At 38.3% G+C, this 26462-nt stretch overlaps 1 protein-coding gene across 4 annotated transcripts in view; it reads left to right on the top strand.

Annotated features, from left to right (window-relative positions):
* Positions 1–26462, top strand: part of ABCA12 (ATP binding cassette subfamily A member 12) — a 187472-nt gene that overhangs the window by 12951 nt on the left and 148059 nt on the right. The window lies entirely within an intron of this gene.

Raw genomic sequence — 26462 nt, 5'->3', positions numbered from 1 at the left:
TAGTGTTTTATTGTAAAATTTATTTTTCTGAGTAGTGTTTCCACCTGGAAGTGTTTGTATAAATGCTTAGTATGTCTTTTTCCCCAGTCTTTTGAATCAGTAAGAAGTTGAGCCTGTAATATTTATCTAGAAAAATATAAAGTATGTAGGAGCAAGAATATATTTTAATCTTTAACTATAAAATTTTAACTCATTTGTTGTTCATCTCATAAATCTCACCATAGTGTGTACACCGCAAACAAGCAGCCATCTCAGACTTAGATCATCCTTTTCTTTTGTACAATAGCAGAAGCCATAGACCGGAATTCGATCAACTGAACAAACGAAATCCAGAGTACTATAACAATCTCATCTTTCTTCAGGGCTAATATTTGAATGGTGCAATGTATCAAAACATTTAGTTTAAAAGAAGATTATTTTCCAATTAGTGTTGTTTCAGTTACATTTAGTCATTACCAAGTTATAAAATGGGCACAATGCCCAACTCAGTTCATGATTTCTTTTGGATCCAGGATGGAAATGCAGAAGAGACTCAGAAAAAGTCTTCAAAACTGAGCAAGATGAGCCTTTTAACCCCGAGGATTTGACCAGTGTTGTTTTTGCTTTTGTTTTTAAACTTTGGAGTCAGTTTTCTTAGGAGAGGAGTAAAGTCAGGTCAGATGTTTCATGTTTCACAAAGCAGCCATCTCCGAAAAAGCTTCTTGTAAATCAGATTTCTGAAAAATCAAATTGTATTTCAGATAAATTATGGTAATCCACCAAATAAAAGAAAACTGTGCCGAATTATTTGTAAAGAGAATAATGAGCTAGTGACTTTTTAAAGTAAGCACAGTGCTTTTCAATCACCCAGTCCTAAGAAGTAAGATGAGAGCCATGGTGGAATCTACTTGAATTATACACAATATGATAATTCAAAAGAAAGTATCAATTCAATTAGTGTGAAGCATTTAAAGTCTTGGTGCTAGAACAAATAACTCCTTACATTTGAATTGCACCTTATCATTTCTAAAGGACTTTTGCACAAGTGATTATGTAGAGTTATTGATGAGATTTTATTAGGTTGCTTATAAAAACAGCATAATTTTGTTCTCTTTATATTGTGTATATATTAATTCTTTATAACAGATTAATTCCATAGTATACTGTTGGAATTTATGTATTCTTGTATATCTTAAGTAACATGGACTTCAGAAATAATGCATTCAGCACGTAAGGACAAATACTCTTTGAACTACTCTAGTTAAAGATGCTAATTATCAATTTGCTAGCGATAGTAATAGGAGTTTGTTAGCTCCTTTCAACAACTTATTTTCACCAATTTCTTGTTCTTAAGGATTTTTCAGTTATATAAAGTTCCTTTTCTAAAACTTCTAAGAGAAAAATATAAGGTGTGTGAGTGAGTAGTCTTAAACCAATTGATGTTACCCTATAGGATTTAGAGATTCATGGGGAAAATCATGGAGAGCTCTTATAATCCCACTAAATTATAAAGAAAAACTTGGATAAGCCGTGTGACAAGTGCTTCACAGACCAAATAAAAGGCTCTGCAAAACACACTATCCAAAAGGAAATGAATAACCATTTTTTACTGTGAACCTATTGTCATACTCTAGTAATAATTAGCTTAGAAGCAATTATGTTTGTGGGTAGGAGGGAACAAAATTATAGAAAAGTTCAAACATTAAAAGTATTTTTGCTAGTCTCTCAGACCGTACAAGACTCAGTCTAGAAAATAGTTTATTGGTTTGTTATTAGAACTGAGAGGGACCCTCTCACTTTACAGATGAGAACACTGGGACCCAAGGAGATTTTAATTTGCCAAAATTCAATCATGTGGGATAAGAGAGAAAGGTATTGGAAACCACCTTTACTTATTCTTTGTCCATGAGATTTGTGTCATATCTTACCCTCATACACATAGAGCCAAATACAAAGTATGTCCAAGATTTGAACTCATCCTATAATCAATAGAGTATAAAATGTAATTTTATAATTGGAGGTACTATTCTGTAGAGTAATGTAGAGAATCTAAAACTAGTATAGATGCAGTTACTTTTTTTTTCTTTCTTGTGGTAGAGAGAGAATAACTTCAGAATGATAGTTTGGATTTAGGTGTTTTTTATTTTTTATTTTCCACACACACACACACACACACTCTATTTTATTTTTACAAGAGATAAATAAACTGACACCAAGCATTGTAAGTGGATGACCACAACAAAGCAACAATGATTGCAATTACCAAACACGAAACACACTCATACTATGTCATAATATTGACATTCAGTCCAGTATGGATTTAGGTTTTTTAATTCTGTTTTTTTAGATTGTTGTTTTACTTTGTTTCTCACATCTGTTATACCAGAAGATTAAAATGAGCTGATAATAATCATGATAAATATTTCTTGATCTCATACTACGTAATGGCTGTGTTCCTCATTTCACAGTCAAGAAAACCAAGGCACAAAGAGGTTAAGTAACTCATTCAAGATTGCACAGTTAATAAGTGGTGGTGTCAGTTTTTGAACCCAGACAATCTGGCTCCAGAATCTGGTTTTAAGCTTGTAGACTCACATTTCTTACATGCAGTAGTCAGTACTAATTTTTCATGTTTCATTATTTGGGTTTTGCAAAAGTAGACTAAAAATTAGAAATTAGGAATATAAACTCCTTCCCTGTCTCTATCATGAAATTAAAAAAATATGAGGAAGAAGTGGATTCTGATGTGTGTATCAGAGTTATCCTAAATATTAGTTTTTAACGTGGAATGCTGCCCCTGTTTGACAAATTCTACATGCATCATCGTAGTTCTAGTATCACAGAAATCAGAGCCTGCTTAACAGAGTAAAAATCCTTTTTGGGCTTCAGTGACTTCTTCAGTACTAGTTGGGCAATAGAGAAATGAAGATGAAACTCCAGACTACACCCCAGCTGAAACTCAGCTATGGTGAGAATGGGAGTTGTCATTCCGTGGGCACATTCTGCTCCCAGATGAGCCGGGCAGGTATGTAGGACTGGTAAATCATTCAGAACAAATATAATCAGCAACTCAAAGGACTCCCTCCATAGTCCTTCTGTTGGGCCCTGGAGAAGACTGGATTTTTGGTGAGTAAGGAAGCTGCTGCAGTCCCTGCCATGGTGAGCACCGATCTGAAGCAAAATGCTTACTTTTGGCATCATCTGCCTGCATTTACTCCCTTTTGTGTTGCCACCAAGAGCTTAGGTTAACTTGCCCCTGCAAATAATAAGTCCCAGGTAAAGAAAGCTTTCCAAAGGCTGGCAGACAGGCCCAGATGCTTCTTGTTCACACGGAGAAGAAATGGGCCTAGGCGCCAAGTCTGAAATAGTTCCAACCGCTTGTAATCTCTACAGGCAGTGGCTTGTCAAGAGGCAAGCTTTAAAAGCCAAAATATTATGCTTAGGAGCAAAAGCAAACAAAACCAAACCAAACTCCCACATCACACTGAGGCTAAGCCAAGCTATAATGTGCAGTGAGTTGCTTCTGTCTCCTTTTAACACATACATACCCATGAAAGTGCAGGCAAACAGTTCCCCAGTGATGATTACTTTAAAACACCCACCCATAATGATATAAGTGGACTCCCAAAAATGCAGTATTGCCAACAAGAAGTCACATTTTTATGAAGTTAATGAAAAACAGTGTTTTTTAAGTGGTTGAAAATATCACTAAAAACAATGGAAATTATACTGTACATATATGATCATGTGCTGAATTACACTCCAACTGTACAAATATCATGTGCTGAATTAAACTCCAGCTGTCTCGAGGCTGTCACTTTCTAATGCCCCTGCCCCCTCAGAAAATAAGAAATTCAGCCAATCCCACAGCTGAACACAGGGACTGTTGGAAGGCAAGGGAAACTGCTAACTGAATGATATCCAAATTTTTGTTATCACAAGGTTAAACTGAATTCCACCCATCCACATGTGACTCAGCAGCTTTGGTAAATCCAAGGTCATCATTCCTAACACATCTTTTGGCTTCCAAAGCATACATTTTGTCTTCATGGATGCAATAAAAATAATAATAGGAGTAAACATTTATTGACAACTTGACCATCGGCAGGCACTGTGCTAAGTACTTCGCATATATTTCCTGAGTTAAGACTTACATCATCTCTTTGAACTATGTAATATGATTATTCCTGTTTTAAAGATAACAAAACTGAGGCATAGAAATGTTAAGTAATTTACTAACGTTCACATAGTTACTATGTCCCTGAGCCTGGATTTTAACCACAGTTCCCTCCCCTCCCCCAACCCATACAGTGAGTTTTTCCAGGTCACAAATGCCAATAATGGCAATCCTAAGGCTCATTTGAGTTTACAACCTCTCCATTTTCTTCCTCATACCACCTGTTAGTACTGTCAGAGATCGAAGATGGTTGTAAAAGTGAACTCAGTTGGTTTTTCTATTTGTCAGCAGCTCTAGGAAAAAATGTGAGAAGAAAGATTGAAATTATTGATTAATTGGTGGCTGGTGGGATCCATGGGTGTTGTTATACCTACGGTATCTGAACTGTTAGTGGGAAAGAGCCTATGAGGCCTCTCACTGGTGAAGGCTTTGAAAGCCAGAGGAGTGAGGTTTTTTCCGGCCCTGCTCTTGCTCTGACTTTTTGTGTGGTGTGTTTTTAAGAAAGTGAAGGCAAGTGCACAAGGATAGAATTCCGGGGTGTACCATGCTCTCCAGAACACTCATGATTTAGTAGTATTAGTTGAGGGGCCCATAGTAAATAATATCCTTTTGTATGTTGATTGGCTAAAATTAATGTAGGCTTTGTTCTGGGAAGATCAGAACTCATCATCACTCATCTGCTCGGGATTGCCCCATCCGATTTCTCCATTCTCAGGTGTGCCAGCAACACGAGGTAATCTCTCAGATTAGAGACCTCTGAGTCATCTTGACTCCTCCGTTTGCTTCACCTCCCAAACCACTGTCCTTCAAATCAGAATCCATCTTGTGAAATGTGTCCTGGAGTTATCCCTTCCCTTCCATACTTCCTGCCACCCTTTGGTTCAAGATCTCAGTTTCATGCCTGGATTTCTTCAAAAGGTGGGGTTTTTTTGGTTTATTTATTTGTTTTTTGTTTGTCTTTTTTTTTTGGTTTCAGGAAGCCCTGCCTCTAACCCTTCCCACATTTTATCATCAGATAATCCCCTAAAATACTCTTTGGGTCAATCAGGTTTCAACTCCTCTTTGCCTCACTTTCAGGACCTTCGTACTTAGGATTCATCCAACTTTCTGTTCTGAAGTATGATGCCTGTGCCTAAAGAAACTGTTTCTGAAAGTCTTCCACACATCCCATGCTCATGGCTCCCCCCCCATTGTCTATGAAAAGACAAGCTTACCCTTTTGCCTTCCCTGGTCATTCAAACTCCAATTATTTCTCCTTTATATCTTTCTTGTGGATATATTGGCTAATAGTGAGTGGTCTTCGACCGCTTTATGCTTTAATCTGGACTCACTCATTGGACAGATAGTACATAAATAGCAGAAATCACATCATAACATCACACTCTTGTCCGATACAACATAATTCCTAACATAGGGAACAAAATAGGAATGCTATGTGTTGGTCAGAATTTGGTACAGTTTGAAAAATTGATATGGGTGATTGGATTACAAAATTCATCCAGAGATGGATAATAAAAAAATCAGTGTAAGTCAGGTGGGTGAAGGACAACAGGTTAGCTTGTTTAGGGTTTGATTTTTACTTCTCTGACCCAGGTAAACATGACTGTGCTATCAAAAATGTCTATCATGGTAATATTAGGAAAATAAAATAGATATAAATCTCCCTCACTCCTCCCCAGGTAGATTTACCTGGGAATTTCCCTCACAAATTAATAAATTCTTGTGAACGCATATGAAAGATTTTTGTGTGGGAGAGATTTATAGTCTGCTTCTTGTTTAAGTTCCAGAAAATGTTGGAACAGCTTTTTTTTTTTTTTAACATCTTTATTGGAGTATAATTGCTCTACAATGTTGTGTTAGTTTCTGCTGTATAACAAAGTGAATCAGCTATATGTATTCATATATCCCCATATCCCCTCCCTCTTGTGTCTCCCTCCCACCCTCCCTATCCCACCCCTCTAGGTGGTCACAAAGCACCGAGCTGATCTCCCCGTGCGATGCACTACCAAATGTAAAATAGATAGCTAGTGGGAAGCAGTTGCTTTGCATGGAACAGCTTTTGAACTTCAAAGCCAGAGTCCCATCATTTACTTCTTCCATCAGTAAATTAGTAGTTAACTGTTTTGGGGAACATTACTGACCCTTTAGATGATAACACAGAGATAAATGCTGTGAAACTCATAGAAGCCGAGGAGTGGGATTAGATTGTGACTGCCTGCTCTAGCACTCCAGGCAGACTTGAATGGAGCAGGAGGAAAGGGGACGTGAATACGGCCCCGCTACACTTGTGCACAGGGATGGCCACAGTTCCTGCTGGTAGTTGCCCATCTCCCTGACTTGGAATTCTGCCATTCTCTCACGCAGTGCAGATGGGCACACCCTAATGCCACATGACATGACAAAAGGATTTCTCAACTAATTCCCTCTCAGGCTTAGTGCACAGAGTTGCATCAGAGAACGGGAAATAACTTGAAGTACAATAACAATTTAACAAGCACAAAGATAAAGCGTAAAGAATAACTGTTGATTGCACAGTGGAGGATTTTGTTTTTCTGCTCATTTTGCTTCATCCCTACTTTTGATGATCTACCTTACGAGCTTCCCAGAGGTGACTGCCTCACTGAAAGTGGCTCTGGGAGTCACATGCCTTCTCTTTTTTTTTTTTTTACTCCTTTTCCCTTTTCTTCCCTTCATAAAGAGCAGAGGAATTCCTGTTACTGTCAGATAGGAACCTCTAATATCAAAGCCTGTCTGATAAATACAGATAAATAAATGATTGCTTATAAAATTCTCACAAGTATAGTAATGTCACTTGCTGAGGTCACCGCTATCAGTTGATGTTTCCAATATACCCTTAGAGGCTAAGAGGCTGATTTCACAAAGTAATTTCAGCCAGTTCCTTTTCACTTGTCAGAGAACATAGAGCCCACACACAGGCTCACAGGTGAGGGTCTGGCTTCATGGTTGGCTGTGTGTTTTCCTGAGTGACTGTTTTATTAAGCCTTCCTCTAAGCATCACCCAGGAAAGCTGGCCTTCCAAACCTTAGTCATTTTAGGCTACTCTCACTATTCACGTTTTCTCATTCTCTTTGATTAGGTCATATCATGTCCTTTGCTTAGATAAAGGAACCAGTGTATTTTTAGAGTGAAAGTAGCTCTCATGGAAGAAATGCCACAGCATACAATATTGGCTTGTCTCAGGTCAGTGAGAATTTCATTGTGGGTTAGAATTAGAATGACCTATAGTATTTTCACATTAAAAAATAAAATCTTTGTTTTGGTTATATATTTATGTATTTATGCTTATATATAAAATCATTACTATCGTGAGAGGCAATGTAGGGGCTTAGAGCACAGACTAGAGATCCAAACTGCCTGTATTCAAACATAAGCCTTGGATAAAACTCTTGGATGCTTGGAGCCTCATTTTCCGTATCTGTATATTGAGGTTAATAATAGCACCTACCTCATAGACTTGTGAGAATTAAATGAATTAATACTTGTTAAATACTTAGAAAAGTACCTGACACATAATAAGGGCTACATTCGTGTTGGATATTATTTTTTATATTATATATGATATAATAATACATATAGAGTATAATATCAATAATTGAGTATCATTGAGATCATCTAGTCTCTCATTATTTGATAAGAAAACAGGCTCAGAAAATGTAAGACACTCGATTAAGGTTTCACATTTATTCTTGCCATTGTCACATATTTAAAAGGTATCTCATGTCTGTGCTGATCAGGAACGTCCTGAGGACTCAGAGCAATCAAGTCTGTACCAGACTATATATCAGGAACTAAAATAAGTGTGCAATACAATACATTCCCCAGTGGAGGTGGGACCAAGAGCAGAAGCAGTAGAGAAGATGGAATCCAGACGGTTTTACCTGGAATCAGGGCTGGGGCCACGGGGAGGCAGATACAAGGCAAAGTTTGAGGGGTTAACAAAAACTCAGTGATCAAGATCAATGATATTTCAATACAATATTCTAAAATATTAACATTAATTTTAAAATTCTATATACAAAATTTTAAATAAAGTCAAGATCAGTATTACTGCTTTTTCTTTTGCCTTGGGCTCCAGTGTGGCTCATATAGCACTACCTGGGATATCAGGAAAGGCTTCACAAGGAAGTTCTGTGTCTTAGCATGATTCTTAAAGAATGCATAGGAGTTTGTCAACTAGACAACTCGTGTCTTTGCATTCCTAACAGAGAGCAATCAACATGAGTGAGCACACAGGACATGAAAGAGTTAGATGTGCCAGGAATTTGGAGTTTGCTTTGTCTGAAAAAGGAGAATGTTTATTGTGAGTGTTGGGAGATGAGGCTATTTGGTCAGTAGCAAAAGTATTGGACTTTATTTTGAAGAGGATGAGAAAACATTGGAACTTTTGAGTAAATTAATTTTGTTTTAAAATATTTATATCTTTTTCTGACCATAGAAATACATGCTCATTTTTTAAAAATTAAGTAATTTAATACAAGTATTCATGTTGCAAAAACGAGAAGTCTCCTTGCCTTCTAAAGTAATATAAGTAACATAATCTTGCCTTCTAAAGATAACCATCGTTAACATTTCAGTGTACATTTTCTTAGACTTTTTTCTCTGCATATAACACACACACACACACACACACACACACACATACACACAACTAAAATTCGAACATCGGGATCAGATAACATTTTAGAAAGAGTTCCTACAGCAGAATGAAAGAGGGTTTAGTAGGAACTGGTGACTGGATTGGGCACAGAGTTCTGGTTTTAAGACTCGCACTTCAGTTTTCATTTTCACGATCTCTTGATTACCCTGGAAATGCTAGGGGGCTAAAATGTCTGTAGACTTTTCTATCTCAGCTGGTGATTTCCCCAGAATTTTTTTAACACTGCCTCCTTCAATTCTTCATTTTCTTTCCAGATTTTCAAATCCAGATTTCTTTAAAGAATAATTACTCTTTATAATATGGAGGTCTTCCATGCACAACTAGCTATAACCCTCTAATTTCATACTGTCCAAATGAGATTAACACAATTTAGGACAAATCTGGGAGTGGAATTGCAGCTAACTAAAGAGAAAGTAATACAGGAATCACAATATTAACAGTGTTTTTTCTCCATCTTCATGATTTACAAACAGATACACTTAACCACTCTACCTTAAGCAAAATCATCTAAATACACCTGTTGAAAAACATAGATTCCAGGGTTTTACTGTAGGCTTTCTTTTCTTTTTTTTTTTTAAACATCTTTATTGGAGTATAATTGCTTTACTATAGTGTGTTAGTTTCTGCTTTATGACAGTGAATCAGCTATACATAAACATATATCCCCATATCCCCTCCCTCTTGCGTCTCCCTCCCACCCTCCCTACCCCACCCCTCTAGGTGGTCACAGAGCACGGAGCTGATCTCCCTGTGCTATGCGGCTGCTTTCCACTAGTACTGTAGGCTTTCCGAATTGCCACCTGGTGATGGTGATGGCGAAGGTGGTGATGAGATGGTGAGGTGGTGAGGTGGTGAGGGTCATGAGTGGGGTGGAGTTTAAAGAACTCCTTAGATGATTCTTATGCAACCTCATGTTTGAGAGCTATCTTTTCTTTCTTTTTAATTATTTTCTTATTTTAAGTCAGTTGCATTTTCTACTAGCTCCCTACTATTGAAGAATGAATTTAATTCTTTGAGTAATTTCATGGAAGAATTTGCTTTCACCCTGTTACCTTGCAGCCATTGCCAGCATTCTCTGTCTCATTTTAGCACTGAATCTTTTGCTGTAATCCTAAGGACGTCCAAAGATTCACCATTTTTCATGTCTTATGTTGAAGACAACATTTTCAGGACAGTTGAGGAGAATGCCTTCTCTCAGAGAGTACCATAAGATTGGTGACTAAGGAAAGAAGTGTTCATAATTCCCTGAAGTTTTCTGCACAGATGTTTCTCCAAGATGATTTCATGGTTAAGTTACATGGCCTGGGGAACCCAGTTCCACTGAAACAAGTGTTCACACTCTAACATTGCATCACTGTGCTGCCAGTTTTGTAAATATTAGGAGAAGGAGAAAATGTCAAAAAAATCGCTTCATTGTTTTGAAATTGCTGCCCTCTGTGGAGATGATACAAAGATGCTTCTGGAGATTCATATTCTACAAGACATGCCTAGAGCTGTAACAAATAGGCCTGCTCTCTGCCCTTAAGATGCTTACAATCTAATTGTGGGGGGAAGAAACACATACATAAAAATTTACATGCCATAATAGATGAAAAAATATAACTAAAGTAAAAGTGTTAGATATAGCTCTTGGCACAGTGCTTTGCACATATCAGAAGCTCAGACATTTATTGATTATTTAATAGTGACATGTAATAGTAATATAAGTACTTAGGAACATAAGTAGTATTAAATAAGCAGCATTGGCGACAAAAACTACTGGAAGTTTAAAAAAGGAAGAGATTGCTGTGAATTAGCATAGTCAAGAATTACCCCAGTACTTGAGCTTGGAAGGAAAAAAGATTAATATGGTGCCTATGCAACAAGGAGATATGTGCCCTTCAAGAGTTAGAAAGGTCAAGATTAAAAACTGGGTGAGGATAGGTAGATTGGTTTGGCCAAAGTCGAGTGTGCCAAAGAGTAGAGGAGATCAAGTTGGGTGGGGTTTGATCATGTAGGGTTTTTAATACTAGACCTAGATGTTTGGATTTTCTCCTATAGTGATAGAAGCATTGTGAGGAGGTATTTAATTTTTCTTTTTCTGATATGGAAGGTAAACTAAAGGAAGTTTGAAAGATTTTCTTCCATAATTGTTTATCTTCATCCAGATGTTTCTATCACAGGCTATATTAGTTATCTCTGGCTCTATAACAAATTGCCAAAACTTAATGGCAACAACAGTAAACATTTATTATCTTCCAGTTCCTATGGGTCAGAAATTTGATAGTGGCTTAACTGTGAGTTTTAGCTTCGAGTCTGTTATGAGATTGCAATCAAGGATTTTGGCGAGGGTTGCCTTCATATGACACCTTGACTAGGGCCGGAAGATCTGTTTTCAAGGTGGATTGCTTATATGACTAATGAGTTGGTACCAACTATTGGTGAGGACCCTCAGCTTCTTTCTGTAGGTTGCTTCAGTGTCCTCATGACCTGGCAGCTGCTTCGCCAGACTGAACAATACAAGAGACAGTCAGATGGAAGTTATCCTTTTTATCACCTACCCTCGGAAGCCTCAGAGCGTCATTTCTACCATGTTCTGTTCATTAGAAATAAGTCACTAAGCCTGACGCATATTCAAGGGCAAGGGAATTAGGCTCTGCCTTTCAAAGGAAAAAGTGTCAAAGATTCTGTGGACACATTTTAAAACCATCACATAGACTAACAAGAGCCAGTGATGCAATAATAGTGTACATGAAACATGCCTGAAATATCCAGCCCCATCACGGCAGAGTCCTTATCTGCTTGAGGCCATACTGCATTCCTTGCACCTGACACAGGTGCCTGCACATGGAAGCATTGTTAAATACTTTTTGAAGTATTGCTATTTTGTAGATGAAGATATTTATTTTCAGAGATTTTAGTGACAGATCTCACTAAGTAAGTGTTGAAGCCAAGATTTAATTTGATCTTACTACCCAAATTCTCTTCCTACTCACCATGCTATCTGTCAAACAGAATCACTCATCTCTATTAGAAATGCTCACTTGCTGTTGGCATAGCTAACAGAACCACTCTCTGGAATATTGCCTGGCATTTAGTAGTCACTCAAGAAATATTTGTTAAACAAATGAACAAATTTAGTGCAACAATACATGAAGACTTGAGATATGAAGAAATCTGTTCAGATTTACTGACAAGTCAATGGAAAACTGGGGAATACAGACCAGAATGCTTGCTTCTTTCACAGGTTATTATTTTATCATATTCATTGAAAGGACATCGTGTTTAATGTATAGAAGTTAGATACAAAAAATATAGGAGATGTGGAGCTCCTGTGATTTGAGAAGTTTATGATATGCTGACTCTACACAGGATTCTATGTGGAACGAACTTTGTATCATTGTGCCATTGTTTTTTTAAATTAATTAATTAATTTTATTGGAGTATAATTGCTTTACAATGTTGTGTTAGTTTCTGCTGTACGACGAAGCGAATCAGCTATATGTATACTTATCCCCTCCCTCTTAGACCTCCCTCCCACCCCCCACCCCCATTCTACCTGCTATATAGCACAGGGAGCTCAGCTCCGTGCTCTGTGTGCCATTGTTTTGGATACAGTCTTTTTAAGAGTGGGAGTGGATTAGAGGGGAGAAATAAGTGTGGTTCAACTGGAATTCCTCTCATATGAATAGCATTATGCTTTGATATTTAACCCAGAGACAAAGGGAAACAAATGAATTCGAGAGAACAGCATGGCATACCTAAGCTCTCACACACCTCTCTACACACCTCTAACACTGTTTACTCTGGCAAAATTTTGTACCAGAATTGAACCTCATCTGCACTGAAAAACTTCACCCACCTCCACTGAATCCTGTTAGCTTTAATTAGCTGTTTATAAGATTGCATGCTAAGCAGAGCTCTGGAAACCAGAAGAAACAAAAACAAACAAACGTAAACAAAAAACAAACACACAGAACTTTGTTACGTAGATTGCATTCCTTTCAGCAGCATGCCAAGGGCTGAAATTTAAGGTCTTTATTTTGTTGAATCATCTTTAGTTTTATGCGGGAATTTAGCATTAAATATATAAGCTGGAGGGTAAATATAGGGACCAGTGAATTTCATAGGCAGGCTTAGTTTTGGGGTTATTATGAATTCTGTGTTAGCATTAGGTAATGTAGCCAAACCTTCAGAACAATAAGCAATCAGTTTTTCTGCAATGTTAATGCAAAGAGTTTCAAGTTTAAGCTCAAATTAAACCTAAAGCAAATGAACAAGAGTGGGTTTAGGTTAATCTCAAACATTAGGAAGGTTACTTAAGGTATTAGAGCCATGGTTCTGGTGCCTACTTTTGTTATATAGGTTTCTAGACATCTAGCTGTGCACAACCTTGACCACTCAGCTATTCATTAAACAAAGCCTCATTTATTATAATGCTATGTGGAATCTAAAGGAGAACGTGGGATTTTTATATAAAAACATCAATAATCAAGTTGTGGGGACCATACCTAACCCTAAAACCCATAATCTGTTGCATTATCAACTTTGATGGCAGGAATGAAAAACCACAAATGCATTAAGATTTGTTAAAAATTACAATCTTTGAAGGCTGGAAAACTTAGCAAAGCTTAATATTGTAAATAGGACTTAAATTGCATCCTGAGGAAGACAAATAGTTGGATTTGCCTGGAAAGAATGGGAAGTTTTTCAAGGGAAGGAAGACAAGAACTAAGTTCATGGTGGTGGGAAATATAAGATGAATGGTCTTATTTTGCCTCAGGGAAACTTCCCTGAACCTCTACACTAGGTTAGTTTTCACCCCCATACCACCCTTCCTTTATCATTGTAATTTACTATGTATGTTTTTATTTGGTGTTTGGATCCTGGTCTCCCTTTACTGCGGCCTGTGCCTAAGCCTGTCTTTTCCACCAAACAACAGCAATGCCTCACACATAACAGACACTCTTAGATAAATAAATGTCCCCTTCCAATTCCATTAGATTCTACTGAGAAACGAGTTTGAATGCGTAATAAAAGACCAAGGGACCCAGAGTTTCAAATACCAGAGTGACGATATTGGGATGTCTTTAGCTGATATGCAATAAAGAGCGACACATGGTAATAGGAATATGGTGCTTTGTGTATATTAATCAGATAGTGTGAGAAGACCAGATCAGAGTGAGGAAGGCTGGAGCAAGAAAAAGAACTGCACAGTTACCAAAATTATAAAAAGTGTCTAACACAATTGGAAAAACAGAAACGGAGAAGAATGACTAAGTCTTAAAGATATTGGGAAGAGAGAGTCAGTAGGATACAGTAGAGATTGGGAGAATAGAACAACAGCAACTATAACAATGATCCCTTTTAAGTAATATCGCCTTTAAATTCTTGTAAAAATCCTGAGAGATTCATGACTGTGATTTCTAGTTTGCAGATGAGAAAATCAAAACTCTCAGAGAGGCAAATAGAGCCTGATGACCAAACCCATGGACCTTCGTTCAGGGTGCTCAATTCAAGTCCCAGTTTGACCTTGAGAAGTCACTTAACTTCTCTGAGCCTGTTTCTTCATCTGTAAAATGTGGATAATCAAAGTATCTACCCCCTAGCATTTTGGGGGGAGTTAAAGTAACACATCTAATATGATAGCATGTAATAAGATAGTTTGTGATAATATAAAGATGTCTGTAGTCTGTAGAAGTATACGGTAAGTGCTCTAGAAAACATTATTATGATTAGATGACTTGCCCAAGATTAAACAGCTATTAAGTGGAAGAGCTTCAAACTTGAACCCAGGTCTTGTGATGCATTTGTTATGCATATCATGTTGCTACTAGGGAAAAAAAATTAAGGCACAGGGACAGAGCTACGAAAATATCAGTCGTTTACTCCCCACAAGCACCTACTTACTTATTACAGTCCATGCTTTAAGAATCACCGATCCGGTGTTTGAGACAAAAAAGAAATCAGTGGTTCTTATCTTAGTTCTGCTGTTCTAAATTATCCTAAGATTTGAGAAAGGAAATAAATTGTGCTTTGGTTTCTAGACTTACGTGCTGGATCCTATATGTGAAATTGTGCCAAGAGCAACACACTGGATAAAAATCCTCTTAATGCCAATTAGCCCTGTCATCTTTAGTGGCAACCACTGTGAATGGAACATGTTTCTCCTTGTGAGTCTGCACTTTAGAACTGAAGGCAATACAGATTGCTGCATAAACTATTTATAGTTGTGAAGCCAAGTACATTTTAATAGAACCAACATTTGAAAGAATTCTCCTCCCTCCAGTAGACCCTAGATAGCAATCACACAGGAGAGGTAAATTGATGAGAAAATGTTTTCTGAGAGCAGAAATATTCAGAGGCTTTCCGGCCTGCACACTAATTTGTAAAAGGGAGTTTTTGTTTTACTGTCATATCCTTGCTAGTATTTGTCTTCATTTTCTTGAACATAGGGGTTCCTAATAGTTTTAGAGTAACAGTCACTCTTTTCCTTTTGACATGCTCTTTTCCCATTCTCAGAAGAAGGAACATGAATATCATGAAACAATAAGCAAGAAAAGATTATATAGTTTATAAGGCACCTATTTGAGCATAAGTAAGCCTTGAAAAAAACAAAAAAACTTGAGCCATAGCTAAAAACAATCCAGTCAAACCAGAGTAGATGTTAATTCACTTTAATTATTCCTGTCATATCTCTGGATTCCTTAATTATACAATGGAGGTCTGAAGTACCAAAACCTTCTTTGCGTGTTCTGACCAAGATTTGATCCTTTTCTTTTAAAATTTATCTAAACTCTCTCAACTCTTTCAGTGTGCATGGCTCTTAGCAGATGTTCAATAAATATTTATTGGATTGATGGATATATGAATGCTTTATGGAATGACTAAATCAGTGCATCATTGAAGTTTCCCCCAAAGCATCAAATCCCTGTTCCCTCATTTGAGAGCCACTGTGTCACATCACCAGCATCATTCAGCATGACTGATGACAAATGCATGATCACAACTAGGAGTTAAGAGGCTTTTTTCCAAGAACGCCTGTCTTCATTCTCATTGCCTTTTCCTTAATGAAATAAAATTTGCCTTCTCCCATTTATTAAAATTCTAGTTTGGTCTGATGACAAATAACCTCAAACTAAGCCTCTGACGGTTTTGTTTCCAAATCTTCCAGTCAACTCATGGTAAATGAATCTAATCCCATTCAGTTCTAGCTATTGAAATGTAACGGTTCTCATCATGTTAGACTAACCCAATTGCAACACCTAAAGAAAGATAATTAAGAAATGTGGGTTTGTTATAATTGTTCAACAAATCTTTTACTAAACTACTTACCTTCCCCTTCTTTCAGACTGACCATTTCATAATGTGGGGAATGGATCTACATATCCTTTTAGTCACCAAGTCCTCTCAATTTTTCCTTCCAGATGTCTTTTAAATTATTTATTTATTTATTTGTTTATTTATGGCTGTGTTGGGTGTTCGTTTCTGTGCGAGGGCTTCCTCTAGTTGTGGCAAGCGGGGGCCACTCTTCATCATGCTGCGCGGGCCTCTCACTATCGCGGCCTCTCCCGTTGCGGAGCACAGGCTCCAGACGCGCAGGCTCAGTAATTGTGGCACACGGGCCTAGTTACTCCGCGGCATGTGGGATCTTCCCAGACCAGGGCTCGAACCCGTGTCCCCTGCATTGGCAGGCAGACTCTCAACCACTGCGCCACTAGGGAAGCCCCCAGATGTCTTTTAACAAATGTCTTCTGTCTCCATTTCCACTGTCACTGCCTTAGTTTAGATCTTTATCGTATTCGTTTGCTCTAACTGCAATAGCTTTTTATCTAGTTTCTATCTCCCTGACCTAGCCCCTTCAGTCAGTCTATCATTTATACTGATGCCAATTATTTTTCTAAGCCCGTATCTATACACGCCGCTTCCTTGCTTTATATCTTTCTGACTCAACATTACTTTCAAGTTAATATCCAGACTATCGCATGCCACCTAAGTCCTTTTGTGATCACGCCCTGACCTAACTCTTCAGTGCCATCTCTGGCCATGAGCCTCTCCCCATCACTCACAGCCACGTACTTCACACTCTAGCCACTTTGAGTGAACTAAAATAAATGCTGCCATAGCATCATATAAGGGGTCCAGAACATTCAATCATGTAAAATGCAGGAGCCTGTTTTGCAGGGATAATGAAATGACCTGGTGAGCCTATGCTTTACATCTGAATTCAAGTTATTGCATTATCATGGGGTTTTATTGTACTCAGACTCCTCAAGGGCTTTCTTACCTTTATGCCTTTGCATATATTATTCTCTCCCTTCCCTGTCATTCTCTCGGCTAGCTCCAACTTGTCCTTCAAAACTCTTGGCAGGTACCACTCCTCTAACTAACCCCCTCCTGTCCACATTACCTTCTGCCTACAAATGGCATTAGGAGTCCAAATTTCATACTTGAATAGCATGTGCAGGGCATGACCCCATCATCATAGCAAGCATTATGCCAGTTGTAATTGCTCAGACACATGCTTGTCTCTTTTCTTGTCTTTTCCTGAGCCCCTCAACACACAACACACACACATGTGCACTTGTGTGAGCACACACAGATAAAGTTTGTTTGCCCATGTAGGGTAAGAATTTTCCATATCTATATTTGCTTCTAATACCCAGCCCAGTGGCAAGCACAAAGAATAAATTTGTGATCTAAATGGAACCTGAAGATCTGGATTTGTAGTAAACCATTTGAATAAATATTTGCTACTTTGTGTTTTCCAGTCTGTTAAGAATATTCTAAGGCAGTTTGGCCATTCATGGTTGTTAGGATCTTGGTAGGCATTAATAATTGTCTGATAGCTTGAGATAAATGAGCACCGTGGGGTTCCGCCCCCACCACCTTGCTGGCAGTTGGTGTATTTGTAATGAAAACAAGTCTTGTGGTTTGCCATCCATAAAAACATTTATTAGCAAGCATGCACGAAAGAGGTCACACGAAACTGTTCGTGAAACTCAATGAAGTCGCAGCTCTTTGTCCTTGCAGACACTCTAAAAAGGACCTTGGAGGCATGTGCAACACTCCATTTAGTAGCAGTGGGCATTAGCCCCGGAATCATCTCGTCGGTGTCGGAGCACAGGGCTGAGAGGAAATGCTAGTTTACGGGTCTGCTGATTCTTACACCCTGTTCACGTAAAGGTGGAAGTGCATTTTCAATATTTCTAGCCAAGCCACATTAACTTGAACAGCATTCATTTCATTGATGAAAACGTACTTCTAACACTCCTTATGCCACCTAACACATTCCGAGGCCGACTGAAGTAAAAACAGGAGAAGCATTGCTTTTGCAAAATGCCACCCTGGCTAGGGTCCTCCTAGAGTTTCTCATTTAGATTTAACTATCCCAGGACTGTGTATTCCTGAGTTGGGAACTTCAAAAGTTAACTAATAGCCTCTGGATTTTATATTTGAATTAACTTCAAAAGTTAGATAGTTGCTAGGTTAATTTTTTTTTTTTTTTTTTTTTGGCTTCGTTGCTGCACGTGGTCTTTCTCTAGTTGCGGCGAGCGGGGGCTACTCTTTGTTGCGGTGCGTGGGCTTCTCATTGTGGTGGCTTCTCTTGTTGCAGAGCACAGGCTCTAGGCGCGCGGGCTCAGTAGTTGTGGCTCGTGGGTTCTAGAGCAAAGGCTCAGTAGTTGTGGCGCACGGGCTTAGTTGCTCCAAGGCACGTGGGATCTTCCCGGACCAGGGCTCGAACCCCTGTCCCCTGCATTGACAGGCGGATTCTTAAATCACTGCGCCACTAGGGAAGTCCTGCTAGGTTAAATTTAATGAACACACTTAACCTACTGTATCCTGATGTATTTAAAAATATAGACTATATAATATCAATTAACTCTTGGATCCTTTGATCAGACACAGTGGTTTCTGCCAGCCCCCTCCTAAAAATGGTGCACTATAAGTGCTGCTGACAGCAGTGGATTCTAGGCAGAAGGATTGGTTAGCTGAACAAACACACTCCTTTCATAACTTAAATATTTCCCTTTCCTTACTCTCTCCCTGTTTTGCTGTCAGTTGTCCTGTCTTCAATCCTGGTGTTCTGGTTCTTCTGCCACCATTACCACCTTTTATGTTTTCTATTAAAATTATATAATGGGGGCTTCCCTGGTGGCGCAGTGGTTAGGAATCCGCCTGCCAATGCAGGGGGCACGGGTTCATGCCCCAGTCCTTGAAGATCCCACATGCCACGGAGCAGCTACGCCCGTGGGCCACAACTACTGAGCCTGCGCGTCTGGAGCCTGTGCTCCGCAACAAGAGAGGCCGCGACAGTGAGAGGCCCGCGCACCACGATGAAGAGTGGCCCCCGCTCGCCGCAACTGGAGAAAGCCCCTGCACAGAAACGAAGACCCAACACAGCCAAAACTAAATAAATAAATACATAAATTTATAAAAAAAAAAAAAGTTAAAATATTATTTATAAAAAAAAAATTATATAATGATCTTTTCACTACACTTGGGGTCTGTCAGTTACATATTTCTTAATTCTCCAAGTGCCTATGTGCTTAATTTCCTTGTGGAAGCAGAATGATGCTTTGTTAAACATTTCTGCCCTTCCTCCTCCCTTCTACTTTCCCCTCCCTGGTAACTGTGCCCAGCACAGTTACTTACACATATAAAGTGCTAAAATGTCTATAGAATGAATAGCCAAAGAAGGGAGAAATTTACAGAAGGGAGAAACTTATCCTTGTGTATATAATGTTAAAATGAAGAAGACAGAATTGCTACATATAAAAACAAATTAGGGCTTCCCTGGTGGCGCAGTGGTTGGGAATCTGCCTGCCAATGCAGAGGATACGGGTTCGAGCCCTGGTCTGGGAGGATCCCACATGCCGCGGAGCGACTGGGCCCGTGAGCCACAATTACTGAGCCTGCATGTCTGGAGCCTGTGCTCCGCAACGAGAGAGGCCGCGATAGTGAGAGGCCCGCGCACCGCGATGAAGAGTGGCTCCCGCTTGCCACAACTAGAGAAAGCCCTCGCACAGAAACGAAGACCCAACACAGCCATAAATAAATAAATAAATAAACCCAAAGTTAAAAAAAAAAAAAAAAAACAAATTAATTTAGGCCAGGTCTTGTTGAAGTAAATCCCATTATAAAAATATTTATGTATGAGGAATTAACATTTACTATGCCCAGGACTGTGGTAAATCTTTTACATACAACATCTCATTTAATGTTTACAGTATCACTCGAGGTAGATGCTGTTGTCTCCTTTTTGTCCCTAAAGAAAAGAGGAGGTGAAATCAATTGGCTAAAGTCATGCATTGGTGAAGCTGGAGCTAACATCATACAAATCCTTATTATAACCTGTTGCCAAACATATTTAGAAATCTTGATCTGGTTCACTTAATTTCAATTAATATTTACAACAGTGAAAGTCTAGCACATCTGAAGTATGGGGAACTCATTGTAATTGAAATTTGGATGTTAGAGCATTAGCTTCTCCTTTAGGCACCAAACACTGTGTTGTTTATTTGTCCATTCAACTATATTTTTTGAGCTCCTACTCCAACCATCCTATCTATATATGGCATGATATACACATAAAACCTTGCCAGTAAGGCAAATTGACCTTCATGGAGAATTGTAACTGTCAGTGGGTTCCTGGGATCAAATTAGCACATTGCTCTTTATGCAGTTGGAATAATAGTTATGAAAAGCTTCTGGCCAAGCTCCCTCTTTTGAGGGTTAAAGATTTTAATTCAGCCTTGGTAGTTGAAAACCTTTAATCTTATAGCCATTTCAGGTCAGTAGAAGACTGTTTTTGACCTTAGCATTTGATTTTAAAGAATTACAGGAAGACAAACGCCACCATTTTGTTTGAGTAATAAGACAATAAACTACTGTTGTGACTCAGATTGACATTTGATAAATGGTCATTGCACTTTATTGTGTCTGAAATAATGCTGTCTATAAGCATAAGTTGTGTTTCACATGTAAGTTACATATTGATGTTTTCGGTACAGATTGAAAATATTCTTTATAAGAAAGGTAAAAGGTAGAAAGAGAAACCCCATAATGATAAAACATGAAAATCATAAAAGACCAAGCCATAGCAAAAATATTTCCATTTTGAAATGATGGTTTAAGGGGAAAGTATACATTGCAGTTAAAGCTAAGGCACGCAGCATGGAATACCATATACCTTAGTCACTGGATTGAATACATATTATAAGCCACTTGACATGTCATGTGAACTGCTCTGCCTCAGTATAGCCATATGACCTGTGGGTTTCAACTTCATTGTCCCCAAGAGAGCACCATGATGGTAAAGTATATAGGACTTCTACTTAGCATACGCTAGAGAAATAATGAAAGACAGTATAACACTTACCCAAAGGACAACTGAGTGTGGTTAGTTTTTTCCTCTCTTCTTGCAAATTCTTTCTGGCTGTCCAAGGTAAAGGGACTTTGACATATAATCTCTTACAATGCCCAAAGGCAGTTAGTATTTTCAGACCATGGGACACTCCCAGCCTTTCTCCTTGGCTCCCATGAGTCATCCCAGCCTCTCTGACACTTTTGTATTGAACACAGGCCTCTCATTCTGGTGTCCTGTTTAGGGACAGCCTCCTGCTCAGGAAAGTTCCCAGCCTCCATCCTCCATCAGACTTTGACTTTCCACTATTCGTTGCCACAGACACCTGTTCTCTGCTAGGTGACTCTACATGTGAATGACTAACAGGCCATAATCCCTGTGGATGTGTCAGATACGCAATGTCTCAGACACCTCAGTAACATAATCCATTCATCTGGTTTAAAAGCACACATCTCTTGAGAGCCATGACTATATGGAAATGCCTATCACAATGCCAAGTTAGGGAAGAAGATTTAATTAGGGGCGGGGTGGGAGGGAGACTTCTATACTTCCATCAGCTTTCAGATCACACAATGTAAATGATATGGAGGAAAGCGTATGGGATTTGAAATCACAGCTCTTAGTTTAAAGTTCCAACTTTGTTTACCTACAAATGTCACTGAGCTTTCATTACCCAATCCATAAAATGGGAAATGATGTTTAGCGTCCATGGTTACGTGAATGAGGCTCAAATGTGATGTTATTTGTGAATGTACTTTTAAAGCTAAAGAGCACGGGAACATACTGCATAGCACAGGGAACTCTACCTAGTGCACTGTGTAACCAAAACGGGAGAGAAGTCCAAAAGGGAGGGGATGTCTGTATGTGTATGGCTGATTCATTTTGTTGTGCAGTGGAGGCCAACACAACATTGTAAAGCAACCAGACTCCAATACAAATTAATAATAAAAAAACAAGTTAGAGTTACAGATAGTTACATATGTTATTATTATAGTAACTGAAAAGGACACCCTGTTGAGCCAACTCTTCAAGGAGACATAACAGGTTATATGTATTCTAAGAACTGCAAGAAGACTGGTGGTTAGTAAGGGGCTTGTGTGTGGAACACACAGACTTGGTGTTTATGCACCAGCCTCTTCTTGACTCTTCACGGGCCACTGATCCTTCTTTTCCCTCAGCTCAGCCTTAAGACTGTCAAGATGGGTGCAGTGAGGAGAAAGAAGGCAAGTGCTTGAACAAGGAATATTAACTTCCCTGGGCCTATATTCCTGTGAACTCTATGGCACAACTATAAAGTCTTATTGAAAAATATAAAGAAAATGATTCATCGTAGTTGGTGGGAGAGACATCCTGTGGTTGGAAGTTAGTAGAGGGTGGAGGTTGGTAGGAGTTTTACTCAATGCTGAAGTTTGGACTTTATCCTGAAGGCAGGAAGGCTGCTCAGAAAACAAGGCATTAAAATGTTAACTTAAACATATTACGGTGAAGAGGGATTCTCACCTTTATCTGAGGTCTACACAACTTGTATAACACTCATAATAAGGACAATTCCAATAAGGACAAAAAATTATCCATGGGCTTTTTAACATTGGCTTTTTAAACTTCTGACATTGAAGTGTTAGAAACTTCAAGATCCTCTACTGATTTCATAGAGGATCAAAACTCCATTCTGAATCTCTTCTTCCTAAACACCCCTCTGTCCCCTGCCTCAGTGTCCCCTCTTGCATTCTCTTGGGCTTTTCTAAAGACATGTGTATTGTGTGTGTATACGTACATGTGAACACACAAACATATTTTCAAAATACTATATAATATATAACAAAATATACACATACACTTAAATGTATACTTTTAAACATTAGCTCTTGGATGAATTATAAAGCAAGCAGTGTGTGTCAAAGCAGCGCAGTGTTTAAAGTTCACCTTTATTTAGGGTGAAACTAAACCTAAATCCTTCCCTCCCAAATTTTTGTTTGTTTTGTCAAGAAGTGAAGGGAGGTAGACTAAAGAGAACCAATTAAGTTAATTTTTAACTGAAGCTTTTGAATACAAATATGCACAACATAAAATTTAGACAGGATAATTGATATCTTCCTTTTCCTGGCCAGAAATTGCCACCATAAAACCAAACTTGGTGTAGGAAGCAAAAATTAATGATAAGCCAAATGATCCTCAAGGTCAATAAGCTAATTCTCATTCTTCAGTTAACTAATAGTTCTAGACCAGAACTGGTCCAGAAAAGACTAAAAATAATATAGCTCTGAGGGGGAAGGAAAGAAAAGCTTGACTTACAACTCCATTGAATGGTTACCGGGTACTTCTAGTATTGTCTATATGAAACCCCAGTTACTGTAGCAAGCAGGAAAATGGAGCATTGAGTGGAATATGGCACTTAAGATACAACCCTGACTTCCCAATGGAGCATCCCACTGGGCATGGGGAGGAATGCATGTTACTTAAGGCCACTGACTGAGCTGCCTCTGGCGTGTCGTTTACTCCAGCAGTGTCTTTCTTTTCTTAGTTTTTCTCTTTTAAATAGCCTAGGGCAGTTGTTTCTTAGATTTATAAATACATGTTTTTAAAGCATATTGATACTTAATTAGGAGTATGTCTTAGTTCTATGATATATCCTTTTAAATTTCTGACTCTTTTAGTTACATCTTAAGGAGGAGTTTCCACTTTTTTAAATGAATTTTAAAACCCACACTAGAAGTTACTAATAATAGACCTCATTTTACCATAAACAATCAGGAAAAATGATGTGGGACTGAACATGCAAAACAGACCTTCCAAATACATGCAAGACAGTCCGTCCCAGTTACTATATGTAATGGGGAAGAAAGTCTCCACCTAGCGGGGCTGTTATAAGAATTAGAAACAATATATGTCACATAAAGGAATACATATTAGGAATACAATAAATGGGAGTCATCCATTTATCCATTTATCCATTGGAGAATCCTGCCCCAATCAGTATTTTGATATTAATCCTGTTGGTATATCTAACTTTTACTTCTTCACAATTTTCTTTATTGCACCTGATTTTATAACTTCTTAAAATGTTGGCAGTCACTTGCTTGGAATTTAAAGTTTCTGTCAGTTTTTTCCCAAACATTTTATTAAGTAACACAAAATAAGATCTTTGCAATGTTACCAAAAGGAGTAATTAAAAAGAGTCTGGTGCATATGGGGAAATTGGTGCATGCCTAGTAGCAATAAGCAAAAACTGGAAACTCGTTTTGTTGACTTGAATGATACAAACAAGAGGGGCAATGATCAGGAAAAGCTGAGGTTGAATTGGAAGAAATTAACTGTTCCTTTAAGCATAGTAAATAGTGAAATCACATCAATTTTGATATTTGAAAATTGGAGATCATTTTGAGCTTTCAGATATCTTCCATGTTTCATTTCTATTATTTATCAATATGCTCCAGGGCCGACACTGAGGAATTGATATTGAATATTTAGTAAGGCCCCCTCATTTACACTTTATGGTCTCAGAGCCAGAAAGAAAGTGCTGTGATTTTGAAGTTCTAATTCCTCAGTTGCATATAGTTGGTCACCTTTTTCTGGAAAGAAACCCACCACTGTCTACAGAAGGATTTTCTTGTGTGTTACAGCACTGCATTATGCTTCTTTCACCTTTTCCAGAAATTGAATTGGGAAGAGAGGATGGTGTGAGGAATGCAATTTTCGTTATTTATTATCTCTGAAGATGAAGCACTTGAAGACTTTTCACATCCTTCTGTTTTTCTCCACATCATTAGGCTAAGACAGTGAAAGCATCTGCTTGCCTCAGACACACAAAGGGATGCTACAAAGTTCACTAAATATACATAAAAAGGGGCAGGAGGAAGAAACAAAATGCACTGTGCTACTCAACTAGTTCATGTACTGACGCACATCCCAATTTATTTTGATTATTGGATTTATGGGAAGGATTTAATTTCATTGTTGCCTCAGAGAAATCTAATCCTGGAAGGGCAATTCCAAGATAGAAAAAGAGGGATAATTGCCTGGAGCTTATTGAGTTAATTGGATATAATTCTCAGGTATTAAAGGTCAGAAATAAAGATGGGGGTGACCAGAGTTTGTTTTGCTAACATGATGAACTCTCTTGTTTTTTTCCTGTCTCTCATTAGTGTCCCTAAGGGTGGAGACAGTTACAGTTCTCTTGTCCACCAGTAACATTTCCACATTATGTACATACAAGGTGTTTGATGGCCACTTGCAGATTGATTGAATGAGTAACGATGTTGCATTGCTGATGTAGAAACACATATTAGAACAATATTACCCAAGAATGGACAACAAAGAAGAAACTTATCATCTGGGGCTGCAAAAACTTCAGAAGGGATTTAAAGACAAAATTTCCCACAATTTAAAAGAGTAACAGGCATTACATGATAGCATCCATGTGGTAAAGTCAAAGGAGTCTATTAGATCAATTCTCTTTCAGACGGTCCAGGCTAAACACCATGCTTCATGATCTTGCATTACTCTTGTCTGCATGATGGTGGAGACCACCGACCTGAGTGGTAGTGAAAGCTGTAGGAGTCTGGGGAATTGAAATGGCATTGCTTAACTTGGTTATCATTTTAAAAAATCTGAAGAGACTGCGGAATGAAATTGACCCACTAATAACATTGTATCATTTACCATTAATTGTGAGAATATCTTCAAACAGCCACCAGCTGGCTAATGGCTAACCTGTTTTTAAAATGTGAGGAGAGAGATCCTGGGAGGAATTCACATTAGGTGTGAGCAAATTTTTCCTTTAGCAAGAAAAAGAAATGACTTCCCAAGCAGCTCACTTGGTATGGTTTTAATAAATTATGTCTTTCTAACCTGCTACAATTCCTTGAAAATTAACTGAATATTTGCAGTTAGGAAAGCCAGTGGTTGGCGCTCTGTTGTGATCCTCTCACAAGACTCAGAGTGTAGGGTCCTTTAAATAAGTTGAGGTATAGCTTAATAGTAGGTAAAAGGTTAGATCCCAGGACAGTTCCAAAAAGCAGTTGAGGTAAGCAAAATCGTAAAGAGAGAGCATGGCAATCAGTTTGAAGAGTGAGATGACTTTTAGAAACCTAGAAACATATTTATTAATAATTCAGAAGCAATGCAAACAAATGGTACATATTTGCCAAACTTATGTTTGGAGGATTATAAGAAACTCTTGAAGGACTTAATTAAGCTCGGTAATGGAGTAAACACAATAGCAGATGATGCTCAATGGAGAGAAGATGGAGGTAATATGTAATGAACAGTTTAGAGTCATGCAT

This window comes from Balaenoptera musculus, chromosome 7 (assembly GCF_009873245.2).
Source record: "Balaenoptera musculus isolate JJ_BM4_2016_0621 chromosome 7, mBalMus1.pri.v3, whole genome shotgun sequence".
Classification (NCBI taxonomy): Eukaryota; Metazoa; Chordata; class Mammalia; order Artiodactyla; family Balaenopteridae; genus Balaenoptera; species Balaenoptera musculus.
Note: the sequence above shows the minus strand (reverse complement) of the source record. Positions and strands in the feature narration are given on the sequence as shown.